The 8,561-nt window shown below is 42.5% G+C and overlaps 1 pseudogene; it reads right to left on the bottom strand.

Annotated features, from left to right (window-relative positions):
• Positions 1-2,467: 2,467 nt before the first annotated feature.
• LOC101965153 (charged multivesicular body protein 2a pseudogene) lies at positions 2,468-6,466 on the bottom strand (annotated as a pseudogene).
• Positions 6,467-8,561: the final 2,095 nt, after the last annotated feature.

The following is an 8,561-nucleotide window of genomic DNA, read 5'->3' as shown; positions in this document are numbered from 1 at the left end:
TCCCTAGAGAGTGTCCACCGAAGATTGAGTAGAGAACTTTGCCAATATAAAGACTCCGAGACAGACTGGAGATGTGGCTCCGGGGCCAAGTGCTTGCTTGGCAAGTGTGAGGCCTTGGATTCCATCCCCTGCACTGCACAAAAACAACAATAACAAAAGGCCAAAAACCATACGAGAGTAAGTGGTGTACTTGATGACGATGTGGCTCATGGAATTGTGACACAAACACCTTTATTTATAATGTAAGCACAATGACTGGAGGGAAAAATATAGTTAATTTTATGAAAGCGATGTCAGTCTTAGTAATGTGCTGGTGGCAAACTTATTTATTCCGCTTTTCTGTCTGAAGGGATAACTTTGCCTCTTCTGTCTAGACTCGGGTACGTATCACTGTGTTGTAATCTTTTTAATAAGTGAAAATTTCTCTGTGTCAGGTTGACTTATGTTCTGTCCTCTGGTTTGACAGGAACTGTGACATTAGGCTCTGTCAGAACCGTGAGTGGTCCTGTGAAGGGGTCTGTGGGACCTGGGTCTTTGCATTGTGAATAGCTGACCCTTGGTCAGTGTGGAGGACAGATGCAGCCTGATGGTGTGCAAGGATCCAGATGTTCGGGCTCAGCCAGCCACTCTCCAGGGGTGTGTAGCTACCTTTTTATTTGACCTGTGTTGACATTTGAAAGCTAATTCACTTTCTTGTAGAGAGAAACTTATCAGCAAAGTGTATATTCTAACACATCACATAAGCATGAAGACATTTTCGCTAGATATTGAAACTTGGGTCTTCACATCTTTATAGTTAATGACCCTATTTTCTCATTTTGATTTTAAAGCTTAAATTACAAAAAAAAAATAATTCCTTTGAATAAAAAAATACTTCTAGACATAAAACCACTTCAAAGTAGACTTTATTGTTATTTTCACAGTAGTGCTAAATGTCACAACTATAATTTCCATAAAATGTATATAATTGCAATAATGTCCTACACTCTTAAGATTACCTACCTTGGAATTTTTCTTAGGTATGAAAAGCTTCCCCAGGTAGGAAATTACTTCTGTATTTCAAATGGCCATAGGACCTTTCTGTCCTGCCTCAGCAACTCCGTCCTTGGCAGATGGTCTTCTCTTTCAGCAGTAGCCAGTCTTAACCAGGGAGTGCTGGGCAGCTCCTGGCCATGGGTGGGGCCGGGGGTCCTCAGAAACCTTATGTGTCCCTCTCATAGTTTCTAATGCTTCTCAAGGTCAACAGATTCCAACTCTGCCCTTGTTCTAGTTCACCACGAGTTTCTGTTCCTCTTCTGCATTGAGCCTAATTCTAGTTTTTAATTCTCCCCCCTCAAAACAACTCCTAGCTTCATGGTAGTCCCACTTCCAGGACCTGCACACACACAAGCATAACAGGTGTGGCCGATGGTTTGACTGCATCCAGTAGAATGTGTACGTGTGTGTGTATGTGTGTGTGTGTATGAGAGAGAGAGAGAGTGTGTGTGTTTGTGTGTGTGTGTGTATGAGAGAGAGAGAGAGAGTGTGTGTGTTTGTGTGTGTGTGTGTATGAGAGAGAGAGAGTGTGTGTGTTTGTGTGTGTGTGTGTTTGTGTGTGTGTGTGTGTGTGTGTGTGTGTGTAGTGTTGGGTTAGGGTGCATCATCCTGGTGGTACTGCTACAGTGGCTCTTCCTGTACCTACCCCATCTCTACCTTCTAATCAGTAAGGACACACTGGTGATATTCTGCCACCCAACTTCCATACTTAGCTTTGCAAATTCCATCCTTAGCTTTCTTGGGCATAGACCCAACAATGGGTTGGGGACCAAAATAATTCTGCCAGGTGCTAAGACTTTCCAATGTGGGACATAAGATTTCATCTCTGTGACTTCCTGTCGGCAGCCTGCCTGCCTCATTGTAGCCCACTCACAAATGTCTGGAAAGGACTGAGAAACTGAGATTCCAGGTGCCACACGGACACATAGCTGATGGCATAACCCTGAAGCAACATAAAGGGATCTGACAATTTTTTTTTTTGTCAAGTGGGGGAGGTTATTTTTTAATACCAGCCAAGATTTTGCAGAATAAACATTGTAAGCTAATGAACCTCCTTGAATCCCAAAATGTCACTGATTTGTATAGTTGCAAATTAGATACAGCAGTATGTGGTGCTATAGAAAACCCTGCATAATAGTTGGAGTCTACCCTTTGAGTTAATTGCATGAAAAAATCTCTGCAATTATTTTATCAGACCAGATGCAAGGGAACGACTATTTCAGTCCAGATGAGTGTAGAGGTTGGACGAAAACAGAGGGTGGGGGAGAGGGGAAGGGGAGAGGGAGAGAGAAAGAGACAGAGAAACAAGAGAGAATCCCAGATAATAGGAAGTCAAGGTAACAACAGAAAATAAGGACTCAGCTAGAGACTCAGTCGCTCTTGGATAAGGATTTTGCCAATAGTATAACACAACATTTTTTGGTGTGGGGGGGGAGAAGTTTCCAATTTTATGACAGAGGGGCATGGTAAAGACCCTCGGTGTCTGTTCCCCACAATCCCCTTGGCAGTGGGGTGGTTAGTCTCTTCTTAGGTCCTTGAGTCTCTCTTCCAGATCCGCGTCTGCGTCAGCCAAGGCTGAAGCTGTGGCCTCTGCCTTCTTCCCACCAGCGCCCACGCTCAGTGAGCCTCCAGTGGAGGGGAGGTTTGAGGGTGCATCCATCAGGCTTAGTCCCAGCGCTTCCAGGACCTGGGACACAACAGCATCACTCTCCTCATCATTCATCACCTCCTCCTTCACGTCCATGATCCCTGCCTGCCGCTCAAACTCCATTATGATCTCCTGCATCTGGGGCAATTTCAGCGGCCTGTTCATGGTGCCCATGGCCTTGGTGACAAACACCCTTCATGGCTTGTGCCATTGAGTTGTTGGACTTCAATGTCTGTATCTTGAGGGACGCAGCCTGGATATCGGCACGCATCAACACAAACTTGCGTACCTCGCGCCTGGTACGCACCAAGGCTTTTGCCAGGATGCTCACAGCATCCATCTGGCCCTGCTTGGCCATCTTTTTGATATCTGCGATGATTTTCTTCTCCTGGCTCTCTGGTTTCTGTCTCTCCTGGTTCACCTCCCGCATGGCACAGTTCAGGGCCTGCTGGCTCTGCCGCAGTAGCTCCTCTGGTGTCCATGGTGGCTGGAGCCCGCTGGCAGGCCGGAGCTGGCACAGGGACTTGATTCTGCTTCCCCGTCACCAGCACAACATATTTTTAAACTTAACAACTTGTAGCAAATCTGGGAGAGCAATGGTCCCTTAGTTCAGTTCCATTTTCGGAACATCCAGGATGCCTTCCATCCACTGGGGTAGACATGTGGACCAAAGTGCCTCAGACATTCTGTGACTCCTGCCCTCGGGAAGCACACGGGTCTAGTGGAAAGACAGACAGATGACACTCTCCAGTGCAGTTTGACCAAACAGGAGGTCCAGGAGTGTTCAGTTTGAAAGAAGCTGGTGGAACAATGGGGGGGGCAGTGGAGGAGGTCTGCTAGGCAGGGGGACTGTGAGCGCAGACTCCTGGGGGTGTGGAAGGGGGCTTTGACTGCAAGTTGACTTACTGCTGCTGGTGCCCCAAGGAGGCAGGGGAAGGCAGCGGAGGTCCTGGGGCGAGGCTGGGCTGGAGACTGGTGTGCGGGGCCCAGGATAGGGGAGGGCAGGGCCAGGCCTGGGGATTCTTAATTGCCGCTGTGTGAAGGTGTTGATTGGCAGGATGGGGCTGGGAGGAGGGAGGAACAGGGCTGAGGGTGGGAGAGGGGCGCGTCTTGATTATTTTGTTACATTGATCAAAATTGGGGGCAACATAACTCATTTTGCAGGCCAGTGCACCTTCTGCCTGTAAAGGTTACTTGACAAACCAGTCCAAAAATCAAACCTGATAAAGTCAAAGCATGTTAATAGGGAAATAGCCTCAGAAAATTAAATTTAAAAGATTCTTAATAGCACTTAGCTTTTAGATATAAGTCTCGGTGAGGTAGTTTCAGAATGTCATTGTTGTTTTATTTTTTCGTCTCCTTCACAATTAAACACAGTTTAATCTACCATATTAAAACTAGTGACAGCGGCAGTAGTGCCATACGCCTGTAGCCCAAGAACTTGGAAGGCTGAGGCAGAGGACCTCAAGTTCAAGGTCAACTTGGGCAGTTTAGCAAGACCCTGTCTCAAAATAAATAATAAAAAGGACTGGGGAGGTAATCCAGTGGGAGAGAGCCCTCAGGTTCCATACCCAGTACCTAAATAAATACATATAATTAAAAAGTAAAGCTATTGAGTGAAGAATCATGACCTTAAACCCATGTGGCTATTTCTAGCTCCTCTCTATCGTTCGGAGTGTATGAGAGTTGACTTACTGTCTCTGTCAATGGTATCTGCTTTTGCTTATTTTTATTCTTATTATATTCATTATCTATTCATTCACTTACTGTAAGAAGATCACTTATTTTTTTTTCTATATTCCCTTCTTTCTTCTCCAGGATTCACTACTGTCCTTTGGTTACTTTTTGTTTGTTTCCGTTGCACAATTTCATCCTTTCCTACAAATACTCAATATTCTTTGTGTGCATACTCAATATTTTTTTTTCACGGCACTAAACTTTACATAAATGTTACTGCATTGAGTTTAGCCTTCTGCAATCAGCTTTTCTTCATCAATCTTATTTTTCTCACCTGTGGTAATACACATAGTTCACTTGTAATACCTGCTGTGTAATATTCCATCACATGGATATACTAAAATGTTTTTATGCATCTCATTTCATCATGTGTCCCAGGTTTATTATTTGACTATAATACAACAGGCATTTCAACATCACAAAAACAATTGGGATAGACATTTTTTTTTCTTCTTGAGGACATAGGCTGGAGTTTCTCTGGGACAGAGCTGGGCCGGAGGACGTGCACATCTTCCACTTGACTTCCTGTTGTCAAGTGATCCCTGAAGTAATTGTCTTGGTTATGCATCCCCCCCCCGCACCCCCAGCAAGTGGACAAGGGTGCTTTGAAGTATGGTCAAGCAGTAACATTTTACAAATCTGATGGCCAGGAAGACAGTCAGATTCCTCAATTATTCTTTCCTATTCCTTCGGGCAGCTTTCATTCATCCACAAAGTTTGTCTTATATCTGATTTAAAAACAAAACCCCCGAAGCCTATAACAGATGAAAAACAGGCTTGCATTTTCAAGACCGATGCACACTTTTCTTATTGCTAACATCTAATATTCATTTAAGTCTTCCAATGCCATAGAATGCACTTGTTTGTGTCCATCTATTAAAAAAAAAAGGATATCTTTGTGAGTGCAAATGGCTACCTTCCAATTAGATTTTTGCCTATTTCCAAAAAAATGGAAAAACAGATTCAGTGATCCATAACTTCAGCTAAACATGTGTATGAACCCTTCTGCGAAATACCATTTATCACAACTAAACTATTCCTGGATATGTCATGCAAAGTTCTAGAACAACAAAACAGCCAGGAATCTACTACGTGCAAAGTCGAATATCCACAATTAAGAAGACTTTTGAAAATGCAGTGACCTCAAACCATAAGCAGCTGCTCGATAATAAGCAAACAAACTTTGGCCAGGTACACTCAGGAAAGAACAAATAGATTAGCAGCTCAGCAGGCAGAGAGAGGATTTTCCTAAAAGAGAGGAGACAATTTTCAGTCACTTCAAGCTTTGGAATAATATTTGTGAATCTTGGGCAATAAGGAACGGGCCTTTTGTGAGGGTCGTGTGTCCCCTTAGTTAATGTTGTATACATGGTTAACAATGTCATCAGCCGTCATTCACTGATGATAAGAACAACATCACAAGCCTTAAATGTACACACGTAGAAGATTCTTGAATAATTATTCTCACCAGAAATGATCGAATTTAAAGCAAAAAGGGAAAGTGAGAACCTTAAGATTGTCTAAATAACTATGGGGCATTTAATTAACTGCCTATTCAAAAAGAAAGGCAGATTTAAAGATTAGGCAGTAATAGAATTCTATTCTGTATTAAATATTTTGGGAAAAGAAAGTCTTAGTGATTTCAACCGTAATAGTTAATTTAGACAATAAAAGCAAAGTGGATATCCTGAAATACTAATAATAGTCACATGGCACTCACCCCAAGCCCTGCCACTATTAACACACACACACACACACACACACACACACACACACACACACACACACACACATACACACACACACACCTTAAGGTGATATCTCAAATATTTTAGAGGGGAAAAGCAAGCAAATGGCCACATGGATGATGGATACATCCAGAACGTCTATATTCAGATACCGTTGTGAATCTATTAATGCCTCATGAAACTTGTTTCCAATCATTCATCAAAAGTTGCTAAATAGATTTCATTTTTGACATTTAAGCTTCTTTCTTTCTGCTTACCTTGCTGTGCCTTCTTTGTCTCCTCTTGCTTGTATTACCATGTTAAATTACTTTCCTTCATGATCTTTTTCATCTTCTCTCACATTACATTTTTAAGTCAATTTCTAGTGCTATTAGGAAGAGATTTTCAAAGTCAAAAACATTATGTGCCATAATAATGCAATAATGCTCAAAAAAATACTGTCTTTTGATAATAAAAACGAATTGGGCCTACTGGTTGAAATTCAAAACGAAGAAGAGCACAATGTTTTCCAGGATCCTCCGTGTATGCTGTTTAAAAGACACACACAGGTTATCCACAACACTCTGCCTAGCTCTGACACAACAGCTTTGTCTGACTGAACTGGTTTCCTTCAGGTTTATCCTTACGTTGGAATTAGTTGTGCTTCTAGGGTAATTCTGTGGAGCACTCGTGAATATATTTAACGTATACATGCATATTTATTTATAGACCCACACGACTTTATTAAATGTTTCTCTACAAGCGTTCCTATGTGAAGAAAAAATTTATTAGTCCTTGTTTCTCATTTCAGACCTTGTAAAATATAGAAAAAATATATAAAAGTGACCGAAATTGCCCACATAATTAACATAATATTATGATGTTTCTAAAATAGTCTAATCTGAAAAGCTTATATTGCTTTATAAACATTATTTAAGATCTATTTTTAGATAAAATCAGAGACCTAAAAATCCAACCCCCAGAAGAGAAGGAAAAAAAAATGAGAGAGAGTTTCAGAAACACCTCCTTGTGTAATTTGAGAGATTGCACAGAGGGACTTTGAACCCAGATGTCAGAATCCCAGCAGATTTGACTTGGCGGTGCTGCTCCTGAGGGCTGGGCTCCAGGGCACCTCCTTTGCTGAGGCCCTTGGAGTTCCAGAGGTGATCCTGTTTTCAAATCACCTAAATAGAGCTGAGCCTTCAAGGCTTCCATAGTTTACTGTGATTTCTTTTGTTGTTCCAATAAAGCATCACAGTTCATCCCGCCTAATTTTATTCCTAATTTTGTGTGCTTTTGTTTAGAGCAAAGAATGCAGACACAGTCACCTGATGAAGCAAATAAAAATATATGTCTTAGTTAAAAGCAGATAATATTTCAGTGCAAAGTTTACTTCCAGAGAAGCCCACAGTAAATTAAAATCCCATCAAGCTGAAACCACTACTGAATGCACCTACCCTACCACACATCCTCACTTAGCTGCGTAATACAGCATGGCCTGGGTCATTTCCCCAGGGGTCATGGGGCTGACTGGGGGCTGCGGTTACTGCCACTGCCTAACATTGAGAGAGGGGATTGGATCCGCAGAGCCAGGCTGGGAAAAGATCCAAATGCAAAATTTGAAGCATAGTTTCTACTGAACGCGCACCATCTTCCCATTATCTTAAAGTAAAAAAAAAAAAAAAAAAAAAAATGAAGTCCAGCCAGGACATCTGAGAGACTGTTTGGGTCAGTGTGACCTCTGCAATATTTGAGACAAACTTATATTTAGAAATTTATTTGTTGCTTATCTGAAATTCAATTTTAATCCGGCATCAGGAATTTACTCAGTAATCCTATAGCTGTTATGTAAGATTCAGATTCTAGAAAATCTGGCTCTTCCAGGTTTTTTCGAGTGCAAGAAGTACTCCATGAGCAAACTTAAGGAATCACTAGAATCTTTACTCTAGAACTGGAAGAAATACTAAGGACTTTCGAATGTGATTTCCTCAATCACGGATGGAGAACTGGTGAAAGGTCAGACAGCTGGGCCTACGCCTTCGTGCCCCTCAGGTTCTGGATCACCCCAGCTCCAGCCCTTGACTTTGAGAACACTGGCTCTTGGACTCTCCTTCTGTGTGCTCTCCCAGAGCAGTGCAGGGCTTAGTTTGGCTCTATGAGACCTCTCTCTTCTCTCTCTCCTTTTTTTTTGGTATTGGAAACTGAATGCAGGGGTGTTTAACCACTGAGCCACATCCCAGGCCTTCTTATTCTTTATTTTGTGACAGGGTCTCTTGCTAAGTTGCTTAGGGCCTTGCTAAATGGCTGAGGCTGGCCTCGAACTTGCAAACCTCCTGCCTCAGCCTCCCAAGTCGCTGGAAGGCTCTATGGGATTTCTGCTTCTCATACCCACATGCGGCAGCATCCTGGGTTCA

This window comes from Ictidomys tridecemlineatus, chromosome 8 (assembly GCF_052094955.1).
Source record: "Ictidomys tridecemlineatus isolate mIctTri1 chromosome 8, mIctTri1.hap1, whole genome shotgun sequence".
In the NCBI taxonomy this organism is placed as follows: Eukaryota; Metazoa; Chordata; class Mammalia; order Rodentia; family Sciuridae; genus Ictidomys; species Ictidomys tridecemlineatus.
The sequence above is the reverse complement of the archived record's forward strand: the minus strand, read 5'-3'. Positions and strand labels throughout refer to the sequence as shown.